Consider the following 17273-nt stretch of genomic DNA (forward strand, 5'->3'; position numbering starts at 1 on the left):
CACTGAGCAGGATACAAGCTTCAGGGGTGATGTTAGTGGGTCCCCCTTAGCCCAGCTTCCTCTCCCGAAGTGCCCACAGGTTAAGCAGACCAGCTCTGGTGCTTCTGAAACTCTTCCTTGAGTCTCTCTCTGGCCTGGCAGCACTAACCATCCATACACAGGCCAGAGGTGACCCACTGAAAAGTAAGGTGCTAAACCCCTTGGAGGGCTACTTTTAATAGAGATATTAGACATCTATAATGATAGAAGAATAGAGATAGATAGATAGATAGATAGATAGATAGATAGATAGAAAGATAGAAGAATCAGACATCTCTCAAGTCTAAATTTCCCCTAGGAAGAACTTCAGCCTCCTGCCCTGCCTGGCAATAAATTCAAATAGGTTTCAGTGTAGAGGAGAGAGGTTCTGAAAAAGATGAAAAAGTACCCCAATCTCTGTCTCACTCTCCATTCTACTCTGGTTCCCCCTGGGGGAATCCAGACAGCTTCTCTCCCCTCTTTTTTTCTTTCCTCTAAGTACTCTTTTCCTCCTTTACCTGCCTTAACATCTTCCAGAGAAATCCAAAGTTCTGAAGACTCAAAATAAATGCAGGAAAGGGTTTGAAGCTTTACCAGGCTACCCAGGGGTGGAGCTGGGAAGGGGACTGGACAGAGCTCCTTTGTGAGAGATGCTTTATATTCCTAGCAGACACAAATCAGAGTGCAGCTTCTGCCTTAGGAGTGCTGCCTTCTGCCATGGGGTTGGTACAAGTGGCAGGGGTTGGTTCTGCAGGGTCGGGTGTTCCCCTTTGCCCCATCTTGGAAGAGTTAGGGACTTAAAAGACAGGTTTATGGAAACTTCAAAGTTGAAGATAGTGCAGGTAGCTTAATTTTTCCTCTTCTAATATTCTCCCCAGGAAAGTTTCATTTCGAAGCTGGAACAGGAGTTGCTATTTTGCTTTGAGGGTCCAGAAACCTACTCCCCGCCTCCTCCACCCCCGGAATGCTTAATGGAACTTTCTGTAATAGAGTTTTGGCTGTAAAGTTGACCGACTGTCTTGGGCTTGGTGATGTAGTTATTGCCGGCTATGAGAGGGCTTTTGAGCTCAGTTCCTGGCAGTCCGGGTTCAAATCAGGTTTGTGCAAAGTGCATGGTTGGGAGCCCAGCTGGGGGTGCTTAGCTCAGAAGAAAAAGATCCCTGTCACTCAGTGCTCCCGTGAGTGGGAGTGGGTCACACAGTTGACAGGCTGCACCTAACCCTGAGCAAAGAAACAAAAGCAATTCTGATCCCCAGATATTGCTTCATCCTATCACCCGTTTGCCCCCAGGACATGATTCTGGCTTGGTGTTGTCTGTAGCTGGGGATAGGAGTCCCCTGACACATGGGAGAGTCAAGGCTAAGTGGGGGATCAAGGTCAAGTTCCATTTCATGCCCAATCAAGTGGTGGTGTTTAGAAATGCCAGCATCCTTGGACCCAGGAGCAGGCAGTCAGGCAGATTTGGATTTCATTCCATCCCACAGGCATCCCGAAGAGCACAGTCGATCTAGTTTCTCTGGTACTTTCCCATAGGCTTCTTGGCTTGGAAGGTGAAGCCTCAGGGTAGTAAATTGGGACCCCTCAGAACCCAAACTTCACTAATCTTAGACAAAATAACACGTTAAGCTGCCAGTCAAGCAAGTTGAGGTCTTGCCTATGTTCGAAGTCTCCTATTTAAGCTGCCCAGCGCTCAGCTGGGCAACCCTAAGGCAGTGAGCCTAGTCTCTTCAGCTTCTCCCCGCGTGCCGAGAGCTCAGGACAATAATAGCATGGTGTCTTCTACAGTGCTACCTACTCTTACCTTCTAAATAGCCACCCATATCTGTCTCATGCACAGTGTGTGTGTGTGTGTGTGTGTGAGAGAGAGAGAGAGAGAGAGAGAGAGAGAGAGAGAGAGAGAACCTCAGGAAGACAGGACTAAGTCAGGGAACTAGTAAAGGATTCCCCAGGCCTCTGTGGAGGGACACCCTGTCCAGCTAGAGGAGTCTATCTTCCCAGCTCCTCACTAGAAAGCTGTACTCCAGGCTCAGGCACGGTGGAACCTTAAACAAAATTAAAGCAAAATAAATGTGAAACCCAAACTGCAGGTCCCAGGGCTCCCGCTGTAAGTGAGGCATGATGGAGAGGGCAGACTGGCTGAGGGCCTCACAGAGAGGCTACCTCCAGGAGCTCCTGACTGAGGAAAGGTGAAGGTGACTGCTGGGCAGAGAGGAGAATAGGCAAAGGGGGAAAGGGTGGTCTCTCTCTCTCTCTCTCTCTCTCTCTCTCTCTCTCTCTCTCTCTCTCTCTTTCTCTCTCTGCCAGAGAGAGCTGTGGCAAGCTTCAAGGTGCCTAAGCACCAGGAAACTTGGAAGCTTAGGTAGCTTGGCCACTGGCAGAGGCTTTGGACTAGCCAGTAGTTCCTAAGTAGCCTGTGGAGCTGCGAGGAAGGGAGGGAGAGACTTTGGAAAGCTGCAGACAGGGCCAGATCCAGACACGGGGGCTGGTGACAGCGGGGAGCATGAGCCAGTTCCTAAGGAAAGGGGTAGGTCGAGGCCAGGGTTCCTGGCTTAGATGGCAGTGGAAGGCACTACCAGGCAAGGGGTCAAAGAAGGAGCTGGAGAAGCATGTCTTCCCAGGCAGCCTTAGACCCGCCACCAGGACCCTCCACCCACTGAGGGCCCGATCCTCTCGAGCCCTTCCCCCGCCATCCCCCGTACACCGTGAGGGTGGCGCTTTGGGCCACTGAGAATGGCTTCCCCGACTTTGCTTTGAGTTAGGTCAGTGCGCACCACGCACACCCATAGCCCTAAGCGAAGCATTCTGGCCAGCATTCCCTAGGGGTTTGGGGCCGCCCTGGCCGCAGAGTGTGCCATCCTGCCGGGGCAGGAGTGGGCCACCGGGAATGGCAAATCACAGCACATGGAACGGCTTTCCCTCGCCGCTCAGCGCACCACCAGAACGCAGAATTCAGTTCTTAGGCTCCAAGCGCAGCGCACACCTCCCTGCCTAAGGCTAGGGAATTTTGAGGAGAGATCTTTCCAGAGGAACTTCTCTCTCTAAAGAGTTCTTTAGTAACTCTCGGGGGCGGCGGGGGAGGGGGTGGGGGTTAAACAACCGAATCTCCGGTCGGTGGGCTTGCCGCTGGAAGCCCGTTAGTTAGTCAGGCTCGCTGAGCCTTGTTCCTAGTTCCTAACGGACCAGTGCTCGTTGTTTGGGGGATAAGTTGAAGAATGAAGAGAAAACATGATTATCTCAAGTGATTTGCACATCACGAGTTTCGTTCTACGAATAAAAGTCTTGTGTCTCGGGCCCAGCTTCGCGCCTGCCCACTTGGCCCAGCCTTTGATACTTAAACCAAGGCCGGCGAAACTACCTGTTGGGGCACTCGGCAGCCTGTCCTCCGACCCTCCACCTTCCGCAGTCTGGAGAGGTGGGGCTGTTCAGGGGGTGCCCAGGGCAGGGGCCGGAGGGCAGCGGGCGGCGCTGGAAGCGGAGCCCGGCGGTGCCGGGGAGCTGCCCCGCTCCTCCGCCTCGCTCGGCGGAAACTAACCGCAGCCCCAGCAGCGGCGCAGCCGAATCTCGGCACGATTCTTTAAGTTCGGAACCCCCCTGCAGCGGTGTGGTTGCACGGCTTCCAGGGTGCACTCCGGCCCCGAACGCTTCTCCGTAAGCGGAAAGGCGCTCGGCTGGCCCGAGAGCAGAGCGGGCACTGGGTGCCGTCCTGCCGCCACCCGGGGGCCGCCCCGAACTCCCGGGCCGCTTAGCTGGAAGGAAGTGAGTGCTGCGGGAGCGGACACACCTTGCCAAGGCTGCCCGCGAAGAGGAGAGCCGCCAGCTAGGCGGGACCCCCGGAGCCCGCACAGACAAGGCTCCCAGGCCAGGGGACGGGAGGCCCGCGCGTCCCGGGAAGCCGCGGGCGCGGTCTTCCGGCCGAAGTTTCGCTTGGAAAGTGCTGGGCGCAGCCCGGCTCTGGCGCACAGTTGCCGGGGACGTCGGGCAGCGAACGGCTGCTGGAGGCGTGGGGGCTCAGCGTGGAGCCTCTGATACGGGTTCTCTTTTCTCTTTTCTTTCTTTCTTTCTTTTTTTTTTCCAGCGAAACCCACTGGGCTTGGGGAGCAGCGATTTTGGAAGAGCCTCACGGAGGGTCTTCTCTGAAGATCAGGGGACATAAAGCGACTTTCTGTGCAGCCGAGGAACCGAGGAACGGGCGCGTAATTTAGTTTGCTAAGGCCATGCGCCCTTCTCCCTCATGGCCTCCGTTTATTTGGCTGCAAACGAAATGTGAACAGACGTTGGGAAACCGGGGGAAAGGAAGCGGGTTAGCCTCGGGTTGTTGAGGTCACTCCTTGTCACAGTGAAGACCGTGGGGCTGCGTGGACCGGAGACTTCGTGACACAGGAACGGTGGAGGAGACCGAGACGGGGAAACTACAAGATGTCTCGGAGCCCTCTGCGCGCCGCAGGTTCCCACCCACAGCCAATCGTCTGGGCAATATTCGCTCGATCCGCCTGCGTGTTGCTTGTCTCCAGTCCTTCCTGACATCTCCCTTCCCCGTTTACCTCCCGGGTCGCCGGGCTGGGCTTTGGGCTGCAGCTGGACCTTTCAGCAGCGTTTGCAGAAACCCTGACCAACTTGCCCGGTGCGCGCACTTGCGGGAGTGCTCTCCCCAAGCGGGTCTCCTGGCTGCGGGTGGGAACCCTCGGCAGCTGAGAAGCCTGGAGCAATCGTCAACGCTCAGCCCTGGACCCTCTGCTTTATTTCAGTTCAGTGGGGGAGGGGGCACACACCCAAGAATAATAAACAAGGCTGCTTACTAGAGGGACAAGCTGGGCGCAGAAAAGAACCGCGTAGGAAAGCAAGCACGGCTTAAGAAGGGGCCAGACTTCCGGGGGTGCCTTTGACCGTGACTTGTAAAGTACAACCACTGGCGTTTCTCTAAAAATACAGAATTACGTGGAACAGGCGTTGTCAGAATGTGCTAGTTGGGGCAGTGTTTATTTATTGGCTTTTGCCTCTGGAGATCAGCCGGAGCTGTTGCTACCTGCCCATTCCTTGGTGCTGTGCAAATCACCTCCCTATCTCAAGGCCTCATTAAAAAGGAAGGGTCTTCCAGGTGTCAGTATACTGTGCTACCGTTATTCCAGATGCCCCAAGAGTTGCAGGCACTACTGACAGGGCGGACTTCAGCCGAAGATGCAATTTTAACAGGCGCTGCCCACAATTCGAAGACACGCACTCTCTTCTTCCTTTAAACACACACACACACACTCAGCAAGAGCGAGAAGAGAGAGAGAGAGAGAGAGAGAGAGAGAGAGAGAGAGAGAGAGAGAGAGAGAGTGTGTTTGGGTGCTGTCTGCAACTGGGGAATAAGAATTCCTGTTGGGTGCGGGTGAAACTGATTTCTGCTCTGCCCGATAGCCTTGAGAAAGGGTTTCCCATCTGCTCTGAATGCCCCCTTTACAATGTCAGAAAATCTGCCTACAAATATTGGCACGGAGCTGCTGTGACAGGCGGTGCTGCTTTAAATAGGAGGGAGACCAGGGAGACCGGGCAGGTGAGAAGAAAGTCGCAACCTTCCTAATGACCAGACTACCTGCCTCTAGTCCCCCAAAGCCCAAAGGCAGACAAAGGAGACGTTCAGAAACTCTCCTTTTGTGAGCAGGGTGCTGAATGTATCAGCTGGATTCTGAGATCTCCGTTTGATTTTCGAACTGTGTGTTTGCAGATGGGACCCTGAAGACCAGTTATTAAAGGGAAGCAAGGCGGGAATCTGGCCCTTTACCTCCTATGCCCCACCTATCCTCTCCTTGCTTGTTCAGATAAAGAGAACCATTGAAAGAAATCTGAGAGATGTTTAGCTCAGCTCTTGTGGGTAGTCTGTTCCTTTTGTTTTTGTCCAAAGCTGGGGAGGGGAGTCGTCTGATCAGGGAAGGTCTGGGCTCAGACCTGAACCTTGAGACAGAATGCATGCTAGGGAATTAAAGTGCTGGCTCTCACTTGTCCCTGGATACCCCAGCCTCCAGTTCTGCCCCTTCTGCCCTTCTGAGGGCATTCCTCTTCTCTGGAGATGATGTGGTGCCAACTGCACCTACGAAACAGCTGAAGCCTTGCCCACCTCCCCTCGAAGCTTACACAATGCTCACACTTCATTTCTTTCCTAAGTTGCTGTACTTGCCTTGAACCTGGCTCAGCTGTCTCTGACTGACCCTACGCAGCCAACATGGTAATTTCTCCTAGGAAGTGTCTGGTCTGCTAAGCTCAAGCTTGTGAAACCTCCTCCTGCAGACTGTGATTATTGTAGACAGCATCTCAGAAAGTTTTGGGTGATGAGCAGATTGTCCTGACTTTCTCACAGCTTTCCAAAGCAACTGGCCTCTGTCTTGCCATTTTGAAGAAACTAAGGCACAGAGAGAGGATTTGACCTAAGGATATGGAAGATGCTGAGAGCAGGGTCTGCGGCAGCCTCTGGATGTCTTGAGTTCAGAGTCCATTTTCTCAGCGTGAAGGAGGTACAATAGCTGACGTGAGCTACTGTTCAGTGAGTATCAACTGTGTGCCAGAGCACATGCCATCCAGACACGATACATGAGTCATCTTCCCAGCAGCTCTGATGAACCTCATTAGTCCCAGCACAATGTAAAAGATATGATGGGAAGGCAGGCATAAATCAAAATTCCTCAAATAATATAAAAGAACATAAACTGAAAGTAAAAACCTCCAGCTCCACTCTCTCTCCCAAAATATCATTTATAGTTCTCATTTCAGTGGCTGTGTACCTGGCAGATGTTATCATCATTTTATGAATGAGGAAAGGCGGCTCTCAAGCTAACACAACATGGCTACCTGTCTCCAGGCTCACCCCTTCCCATTGCTCTATGTTACCTCATAAAACATGGGAGGAAGATGTGAGTGATGCCATTGATAACAAAAAAGTTATAAGAGTTCATACCAACTTTTCTTTCTCCATTTTTTTTCTTCCTGTCCAATTCAGGAGCCAAAAATTGCTACACTTTATCAGAAACTGAGACCATATTGATAATTACGAGTGATGGTTGTATTCTTCCTAGGCCTTGGTGTAATTGTGCAGATTCTTCTCCTCCAAGCCTCCTGACCAAGACCCTACGGCTGCATTCACCCTGTGGCAGGCCGGAGCTGGAGCATGCCTGCTAAGCTTTGGATTTCCTTGACTATCCCTTAAAGTTGTCGTCGAATGAGAGAGAGGAAGAGGACTGTGTAAATTTAACTTTCCTCTATGAAAGTGTTATTGTTGCTTTTCAAAGCTGTCTTTAGGACCCTCTGTGCAGTTAGAACAATGGAGAATTGAGGATTTTTTTCCTTGAGATGGAGGGAGAACTGGCTGCGTAAAGCAGACTGTCTGACATTCACTCAGATCTGCGTGCTTCTGCCTCTTGAGTGCTGGGATTAAAGGTGTGAACCGCCACACCCAGCGAATTTGGGGCCTTTGCAAAAGGCTGTGCTTTTGGTAGTTGATGGGGATGGGAGCCCTGGGTCTTCCATAGGGAGGGAAGTAGATTCCCCTCTGCTGAAGACAGAGTGGATGGCTAAGAGTAGCAGAGGTGTGACCTAAAAGATGCTTAAGCTTGTCCCTTTGGTAAGCATTCCCTTCCAAAAGCTAGACATAGAATGTTGGGGGTGCATACCTGTAAGAGGGTAGCAGCTTTCCAGAAACAGTTATTTAACTTATTAGATTTTGTGTGTATGTGAGAGAGAGTGGAAAGAAAGGATGAATACCTGACATTTCTCACATAGTGTTCATTTTGTCTTGATTTAAAAAATATGCATATGTTTTGCAACTTTTTATTATTATTATTATTTTAATTTAGAGGCCTGAAAAAAAGAAATGGTAGGCCCCTGTAGGCTCTCCCAGGCTTAGCAGAGAAGCAGCCTTCCTCTAAGAAGGAAGGAGAAGAGATGAAGCAGCCTGGGGAGTCAGCGGGTTTCACGAAGAAACTGTGGGAGCTGGAGAAAATCAAGTTTCTTGAAGGCCCAGCCGGCCTTCAGAGCCTGTGCTCAACGCTCGTCAGGACAAAGGATACTGCGCCCCCTGGTGTTAGACTCATCAGATTCCAGCTTGCTGTGTGGAGCTCGGCAGCCATGAGCTGCCAGGGAACGTTTCTTCTGTTTGCTAACCGAATCCGAGTAGAAATTGCCCCACTTTCTCAATTCTGGAGTCTAGGTAGAGAGGTTGCTCTAGAGAGACGTGTGTGTGTGTGTGTGTGTGTGTGTGTGTGTGTGTTAAGTTTGTTTTAATTGGTTTTCTTTGCATACAGTTTAGGCTGGCAGGACTAAGTCTGGTTAAAAGCAGTCTCTCTATGTGGGGAGTACACTGGTCTGAAAACAACTTGTTTCTGCATGTGGGTGATGTCCTGGTTTGAGGGGAGCCATTTGAAATTTCCGAACCTCTTGTTCCTTGTCTTAAAAGTGAACAGTTTTAAGGAAGATGTCTTAAGGACTCCCGTAAGCTGCAGTACTGAGCAAATGCACACTGAACCATCTTTCCTCTGAGCAAGTGGGATTTGTAGATGTCTGTGCAGGTGCAGGAGCATCTCAGCATCCAGTTTCCTGATTCTGAGCAAAGAGTTTTAAAAGCACAAAACGTATCTCTTTTCAGCACAGAAGCCCCTCACCCTCCAGTCTCATGTAAAAACCCAGCTAGAAAACTGGAGAGCAAGCACGACTCAGACGCTGCTATTTCTTTTAAAAATAAAGTACTAAGTGCTGTGCTGGAAATTCTGCTCAGCGCAGCGTGTGGTAGGTGTGAATAGATGCTTTAATTGTTTCAGGCACTAGACCAAAAACTTGCCCAGAGTTAGCAGAGTTTTCAGCTATAATCTGGCTAACATTTTTCTGCAAATAGGTATGAAGACCAGACTGGGTTTCCATTGAAGATTACAGCCATTCCTCATCTAGTCAGATGATCAGCCCCGAGGAAGGACTGTGGAGCCAGTAAGCGGTGTCCACTCTTTAAACCTGTATGTCTTGTCTCTAATGTGAACCGCCAGTTATGCCTCACGGCGGCTTCTTCCTTCTGCGCTGCCTTTCAGCTGCTATCTCTGTGTAATGGGCACATTTTATGATGATCACTATTTATTAGGGATCTCATGTTCGCCCTGTGAAGATCACTTGAGCAGCAACCTTAGTTCTGTAGCTGTGACTGGCGTATGCAGCCCTGCCCCTCATAAGATGGTGTCACAGGTCCATATACTGTCTGGAGGAGCTGGTCTCCCTTTGAGAGAGGTGAGCCAAGAGGAAGAACAGCACCCGGATGAGATGGCCAATGCGCTCTCAGGAAGGGGGAGATGCTGTATGAGAAAGGCTTACCAGATGGCGAATGCAGTGATTTGGAGCACTGGGTCCCACTTTAAAAGAAACAACAATGCTATGGGCTAAAGTGCAGGCTTCCAGGATTCATAGCTACAGCTCTAATCCCTAGTCCTGCAGAATGTTGTTGTGTTTGGGGACAGGTTAATTTTTTAAAAAACTGCATTTATTTCTTTACCTCTTTAGTTATTTGCTGTGTGTACACACTTTTCGAAGCCGGAGAACAACGTTTGGGGGTTGGCCTTCTCCTTTTTGGATTCCAGGGATCAAATTTCAATAATCAGTCTTGGCAGCAAGCACATTTACCCCAAGCTGAGCCATCTCTTCAACCCCAGGAGATAGGTTCTTTAGAGACATAATTATGTTTCAGTGAGGTAAGCGTTAATCTATGGTGATTGATGTAGTCTAGATAAGATGTTGACAGAAAGACCATATGAAGATATGAGGACGAGGAGACCAGATATGAGGACACGGAGGCCAGATACGAGCCAAGGAAAGATCTTCAGAAGAAATCAACCCTGCTGATGACCTTGGATTTTGTAGCTTTTGCTTATGGCAGTACCATCAGACTAATGCAACCTACTCTTTGGCACCAGCCAGTTATGTGCAGCCACTTGGAGATGCCGATCCTGTGTCAACAGATTCTCCAGCGTGAGTCTTTTATTTTTAAATGTTGGCAGGAGGGCTGGCTTTAAGCAACATGAGCAATCACACCAGACCCATTACTTAGAAGTGGCCATGTTTATCTTGATGTTCTGCTTTCTTCATCTTCAAATTCTTAATTTCCAACAGGGGTTCTGCCTTTTCATATTTGACCAGACCTCCAGCCATCACGGAACTAGTCTAGCTGACAAATAATATAAATTGTAAGTAATATCTGTGTTAAGATTATCGGAGCCCAAATAAATGTGGCCAGGGCTAGAGGGACCAAGGGATATTGCATTCAATTTTTGGTTGTTAACTAGGTTAAGATTTTTCCATGCAGGATAACCACCGGGAAAGAATTTATAAAACCCAGAAGTTTGTCATGGGTGGAAGGAAAGCCACAGATTCAATTCTATCGATTCTAATGTGGCCCTGACCATTAAAAGAGAGAGAGAGAGAGAGAACCTAAGGACCTCACAATACAAGTATACATTTTTTAATTAAATTATTTTTATCTCTGTGTGTAGAGTGTACATGTGCACAGCTCAGAGGTCAGGCATCTTTCTCAACTTTTCTTCATCTTGGTTTTTGAGACAGTGTCTCACACAAGGCAGGGAAGTCATCCTGGTCTACAGTGGCTGCTTGGTGAACTCCGGCGGTTCTCCTGTCTTTACCCCCAGCACTGCGACTACAGACATATCAGCACAGGAGACTCTTTCGTGGGCACTGGGGCCCTGAATTAAGCTCTCATGCTTGCATGGCAGGTACTTCACTAATTCCCCCAGACCCTCAGTGAGACTTCAGGTGCGAGGAATGGAACGTTATGGTTTAAAAGTAATGTGTTTGTGTGTCAGGCTCACAAAAGGTTGAGAGTGATGGGTAGCTTTAAAGGTCAACTTGGCACAACCTATAACCGCACGGGAAGACAGTCTCAATGAGGGATTATCTGCATGGGGTTGATACAAGTCTGTAGAGAACTGTCCTAATTAAGCTTATTGATGTGGGAAGACCCAGCACACTGTGGGTCCAGCCATTGCCTCAGGGGAGGTTCTGAACTGTGTGAGTGGGGAAAGCTGGCTGAGCAGAAGCTGCTATGCATTATACAAGCAAGCACGCGCTCGTTCTCTCTGCTCTTGACTGTGGATGTGATGTAACCAGCTGTCTCAGGTTCCTGCCTTGACTTTCCCCGCAGTGATTGACTATGACCTTGAATTGTACCCTGAGCAAATCCTTCTCCCCATATGTTGCTTTTTGTCAGGGAGTTTTATCACAGTATCAGAAATAAAACTGAGACAAAAACCCTGTTCCCTCTATGCTGAGCTGTTCCTAGGTTCCTTACTAATTCTAGGTTGGGATGAGTTTGGAGAGTTGCACTAGAGGATAAAATAAGACCGGGGCCACCTGTGCATGGAACTGTACAGCCTCAGTCACGTACCGTAGATGGACAGAAAGATATCTTTCCATTTCCTGGAGCGTGTCACAGCAGGGGGTTATAATTTGGAAAAAAAAAAGTTTAGACTAGACCCTGTTGAAAGAAATGCTGTCACCAGTGAGTCCAGTCATGGGGCTGTTGCGGAAGCCCTGCTTTTCTGATATGCACTGATTTATAAAGCACATTGACAATCACAGAGTGGAATGTTTGGTCTGAAGGTCTGCTTTGCTAGTTCTGTTTCTGCCCGGCACTAACTGGGGAGTGCAAATTTTAAAAGGAGTTCTTTCTTATGTATGCTCTATGCATATTCCCTCCAGGGAATAAATGAAAGCCTGTTTGAGACATTCTGAGTTTCTTGGAAGAAGGTTGCTATAAATTAATATAGAGCCCTCTTTTTTATTACAGGCCCTCAGGACACACAGGATGATCCTTCCAAGTCACTCCCTGGAGAGAGTGGGGCTCTCGCTGGCCTGTGTCAGAGAAGCTGCTTTCCCAACCTCTTCCCTGTAAATTCCCAGCCTCTCCCATTCGTTTTCATTCTTCTCTATAGTTTGTATGTAAAGAGGCATTGGAATTAGACTGTGATGGGCTAAGAGTTATGAGGCTTTGGTGGGCACGGCCTGTACTTGGTACAGCAAAGGTCATTTCATGATGCCTGCTCCTGAATCACAGCTACCCATCTCCTACTGTGCCCCAGGAGACAGCCTCTCCTCACCTCTTACTAAGAAATGGTACAATTTAGAGTAAGGGATGATCCCACATTTAAGAGGCTTGAAATTGTATACTTGGCATTTCTGAGTTAAGATCTAAAATATAGTCCCCTTAATCATAGAGAAGATAAAAAACGTAGTTACAACTTTTCATTTAAAAATGATTGCATTAAGAGAAATGGAAAAATCATGCTGATATAAAACTATTCATAGTATCAGCAGGGCTGGGGCTATAGTTCAATCCTGGAGGGCTTGCCTAGCAATGTGCATGATCCGAGGTTCAAGCCCCAGCACTGCAAAAGAAAAGGGGGAGGGGAGGTGGTATTCACAGCAGCATTTTCAATACGGGCAGGAAGGGGAAGGAACTCAAACGCCTACCCAAGAAGGGGTAAGCGTAAAGTGGTTTATCTCTATAACTGGATACTGCTCAGTCATAGAAAGGTATGACATGATAGGTATGATGATGTCTCTTTATAAACATCTTCCTAAGTAACAGGCCAATCACAAGGGAAGGCATGTACTCCATATTTCTGGAGTATATAGGCATACCTATTTAGAAAAAAAAGAAGGACAGTGGTTGCATGGGACTTGAAGAGAAGGCCTGGATTTTGTGAGACAGCAGAGTGCTACAGAATTTCTTTGGGTGGTGATAAAAGTCTTCTTGAATTAATTGAAATAACAGTTGTGCCATTTGATAAACTGCATTTAAAAAGCACTGAGTTTTACTTTTAAATGGGTGAGTTGCATGGTACAGTGATTATCTCTCAATAAAACCACGGTTATATTTTAAGAAATACCTTAAGACTTGGACTGTCTTTCTTTCTCTTAACCTAATTGCCTTCTAATAAATTCTTGCTAAATTAAAAGCAGATCCCACAAGCAGAAATGAGAATGTGAAAAAGCAGGGGGTTTACTGGAGAGGTTCTGACCTGAGCGTCACTGAATACCTGCAATGCACATACCTATATCTCCTTTGAACTTGTAAAAATATTTTTATTGCTACAAAATCATTAAAATATATTCAAATGGGGGCTGGGTAGATGGCCATTTTAGTTAAGAGCATGTACTGGTCTTTCAATGGGCCTATCAAGTTAGGGTTTTTACTGCTATGATGAAACACTGTGACCAAAAGCAAGTTGGGAAAGGGTTTATTTGGCATACGCCTCCACATCACAGTGCATCAATAAAGGAACTCGGGATAGGATCTCAAGCAGGGCCAGAACCCGGAGGCAAGAGCTGATGCAGCGGCCATGGAGGAGTGCTGTTTACTGGCTTGGTCCTCCTGGCTTGCTCAGCTGCTTTCTGATAGAACCCAGGACAGGGTGCCGAGCAGGGATGACAGCACTTACAATGGACCAGGCCCTCCCCCATCAGTCACTAAATAAGAAAATACTCTCCAGCCTAATCTTATGAAGGTGTTTTCTCAATTGAGGTTCCCTCCTTTCAGATAACTCCAGTTTGTGTCAAGTTGGAATAAAACTTGCCAGCACAATTGACCATTTGTCATCTTGACGCACAAACACATCACTCTTGAGACATAACCTTTCCTTTCTTATTCTTTCTTAAGATTACTCATTAATATCAATATTACAATATAACCATTCCAAAAATTTAAAGTTCCACAGTCTTTGAAGAACCAATCTCTTTAAAATAGCCAGTCTCTTTAAAAACTCAAAGTCTTTCAACTGTGAGCTCCTGTGAAGCCAAGAGTAAATTAGTTTCTCACTTCAAGAGGGAAGAACCAGGACACAGTCATAATATGAACAAAGCAAAACCAAACTCCAACAGTATAAATAACTTAACAACCAATGTCTGGGATTCATTCACGGTCTTCTGAACTCCTCCAAAGGGCTTGTGTCACTTCTCTGGCCCTGCCCTCTGCTGCCATCACAGCTTGGCTTCTAGGTTCCCGCTCGCTGCGTTCCCCTGCTGCTGTTCTTGGTGGTCATCTCATGGTGTTGACAATGTTCTGATGGAACCAGGCTGCACTTTCAGCAGTAGCTTCACTGGCCTCTCTTCATGGGGCCAAATTTCAACTTTTCTCCATGACCCCTTCAATTGCTACTGAGGCTGCCCCATCCCAGTGTCCTCTCCTGGACTCCCAGTGCTATATTCAGGTGTTTTTCATGCCTTCAAAACTAGTACCAGCTGGGTGACTCCTACACTCCCAAGTTCAGCTACCAGCGTAAGGTACAAGCTTGGTCACCTCTAGAAGACAACTTCTGAAGAAATGCCTCTCAGAAGATTTCATTCACCTCAATGATTCTGGTCTCTTCTTAATCACCTTAGTTGAGCTTAATCAAGCCTAATTTCTTAGCTCCAGTTGACCAGGCTCTATTGTCCCAGTAAAACAAAGGTTTTACTTCATTGGTTCTGGTCTTTTGTTAATCACAGACCCAGCTAATCAGAACCACAGATTCTGAACTCAAAAGGCTTCATAAGAATCTCTGCTTTCAAAAAAAAAAAAAAAAAAAAAAGAATCTCTGCTTTCCCCTGAAATTTCACAAGCCTCCACCACCTGCATCGCTTTCACCATTCTTATCTTCCAACCTCCTACACCGCAGCCCACTGAGCTCTCAACACCCGATGGCTTTTCTAACCCAAAGTTTTACAGTCATTCCACAATCCTTCCCAACACGACATGGTCAAGTCTGTCACAGCAGTACCCCAATATCCTGGCAGAAACTCGTCTTAAGGTTTCTATTGCCAAGATGAGACACCACGACCAAAGCAAGTTGAGAAAGAAAGAGTTCGTTTGACTCCTTCTTCTACATCATAGTCCATCAATGAAGACAGCCAGGACAGGATCTCAAGCAGGGCTGGAGCCTGGAGGCGAGAGCTGATGCAGGGGCCGGGAGGAGTGCTAATGGCTTGCCCCTCGTGGCTTGTTCAATGTGCTTTCTCACAGAATCCAGGACCACCAACCCGGGGATGGCAGCACCCACAGTGGGCTGGGCCGTCCCCCATCAATCACTAATTAAGAAAATGCCCTTCAGCCTGATCTGATTGCAGCATTTTCTCAACTGAGGTTCCCTCATTCCCTGACTCTAGCTTGTGTCAAGTTGACATAAACTAGCCATCAGAGTCTGAATTCAGTTCCCAGCACCCATGCTAGAGGGATCACCATCACCTGTAACTCCAGCTGCTGAGGATCCATGCCCTCTCCTGACCTTCGCAGGCACCTGCACTTCTATGTGGGCACAGACCCATACTCAGGCATACACATATGCACATAATTAAACATAAGCAAACCTTTAATTATGTAAGACTTGCATATATTTAAATGCTTCTGAAATTGACTTATTGAGGTTCTCCTGTCCTCCTTTTTAGGCACAACACTCCAGCTTTCCCTGAAAAAAGTGTTAACCCCATTTTCAGTGCACATGCTGTGGTTATCACCTACTGGCTGCCCATCCTACACTCACTGACTCAGGCTTCGTCACTTGGCATATCCTGTCACGTGGAGTGCTAACTGATGCCATTTCACGTTGATCCATATGAACCAATTGGTAAACAGAGAACTCTTGAGTCATTTGTTAAATTCCTCTACCGTAACAATTTAAAGCATATAAACTTAAAATGAAACAAAAGTCTTAAAAGGAGCAATACTATTGCCTTCTCCTTTCCTGATCACTTAAGTACATTTTATCACCACCTGGGATCTTCAGGTTACTAGCATCTATCCGCTCTATAAGCAGAAAAACTATATACTGACATGCTGTATGCATCTCAGCTCTATGGCCAGTGACTTCCTCCCCTCAGTGGCCTGGAGTTCACCATGGAGGCAGTACTGACAGGACTGGGCCAGTGCTATGGAGCAGGATGCCCCTTTCCTGACAAGGACATTGTTAACCATTTACCAGGAACAGTGGCTGGCCCCTACAGATCTAAATCCCATTTCCCAGAACTTGTGACTACAGCTTCATTTGAAAGAAGGTCTTTGTGGCTGTAATTACATTAATAATACCGATGAGAAAACACGTACTATAAAACAAAGAGAAAGCGAAGTGACACATACATGTAGAGGAAGTAAGGGGGCAGTGTGCCCACAGAGAATGAAGTTAGAGTGAGGTTGCACAGACCAATAAATTCCCAGAGTCACCAGAGGCTGGCAGAGACTGCAAAAGGAACAGTATCTTTCCAGTGTCTAGAGGCAGCATGGCTCGACAGACTCCGTGATCTAGAACCCATGTTATCCAGAAATATGAAAGAAAAAGTTCCTATTTTTTTAAAAGTCGCTCGAAGTTGGTAATAAAATATTGAATACACAGGAATGCCACTGTAGTCTTCTTTGGGGATGACCATGAGGCACAGTGAAGTCCCAGGGGAGTCAGCTTCCCCTGGGAGGTAAACTGTCCTTCTGTGTGGGTTTGCTGGGTGCTTCCACCTGCCACCACAAGCCCAAGATGAAAACCGCTCAGGAAGTGGGAAGTTGTGACGAGGTGGGATGCCCCTGCCAGTGTCACTAAGAACAAGTATTAAATGAGTTAATTTTCTTTTAAATCAATTTCCTAAACAACAATACATTAATTTTTAGAATACATTTAAGGTGTAAGTTGTTATCTTTTTATTGATGTGACTTTTTAAAAAATAATTTTTATGATGGAATCCATAACTTCTGGACAGTCCTAAATTTGTATATAATTTAATTATTTTTTTTCCTAAGGAGAAATTCTTTAATATGCATTTAAATACCCAGCATTCTTTATGAGATAACATTTAAATGTTTTTCCAAATTCTGCAAAACCATTTGGGTGCTGACATGCAACTTAGAGACAGAGTAGAGTACATGCTTAGTTTATGAGAAGTCCTGGGTTTGATCCCTGTAAACTCACACACACACACACACACACACACACACACACACAAGCACACATACACACACATACAAATAAATAATAAGTAAAGGAAAGAGTGAGAAAGAAAGGAAGATATTATGTTATCATTTAGACTTCTTATTGGCTGGAATATTATTTACCAAAAAGTAAATTGTATATTCAAGCAAGCAAATCACATTCCACAGAGTAAGACTTTCTCAGAGGTCACAAAACATACATTGATACAAAAGCATTAGTTCCAGTCTATTCTCCAGCCACCCAGATGTTCCAGGAGATTAGGACTATTTATTATGAAGCTGTAGAAAA

The 17273-nt window shown here is 47.3% G+C and overlaps 1 long non-coding RNA gene across 3 annotated transcripts; it reads left to right on the forward strand.

Annotated features, from left to right (window-relative positions):
- Positions 1-7239: 7239 nt before the first annotated feature.
- On the forward strand, positions 7240-12925 carry LOC110555988 (uncharacterized). Of its 3 annotated transcripts, none has more exons than XR_009585137.1 (6): positions 7240-7428; positions 8879-9993; positions 10135-10208; positions 10328-10472; positions 10585-10751; positions 11825-12925. It is a non-coding gene; the product is annotated as an uncharacterized LOC110555988 (long non-coding RNA). The 3 variants fall into 3 exon arrangements; XR_009585138.1 differs by lacking the exon at positions 7240-7428 and adding an exon at positions 7435-8197; XR_009585136.1 differs by lacking the exon at positions 7240-7428 and having other exon boundaries at positions 8206-9993.
- The last annotated feature ends 4348 nt before the right edge of the window (positions 12926-17273 follow it).

The sequence above is a fragment of the Meriones unguiculatus genome, chromosome 12 (genome assembly GCF_030254825.1).
Source record: "Meriones unguiculatus strain TT.TT164.6M chromosome 12, Bangor_MerUng_6.1, whole genome shotgun sequence".
In the NCBI taxonomy this organism is placed as follows: Eukaryota; Metazoa; Chordata; class Mammalia; order Rodentia; family Muridae; genus Meriones; species Meriones unguiculatus.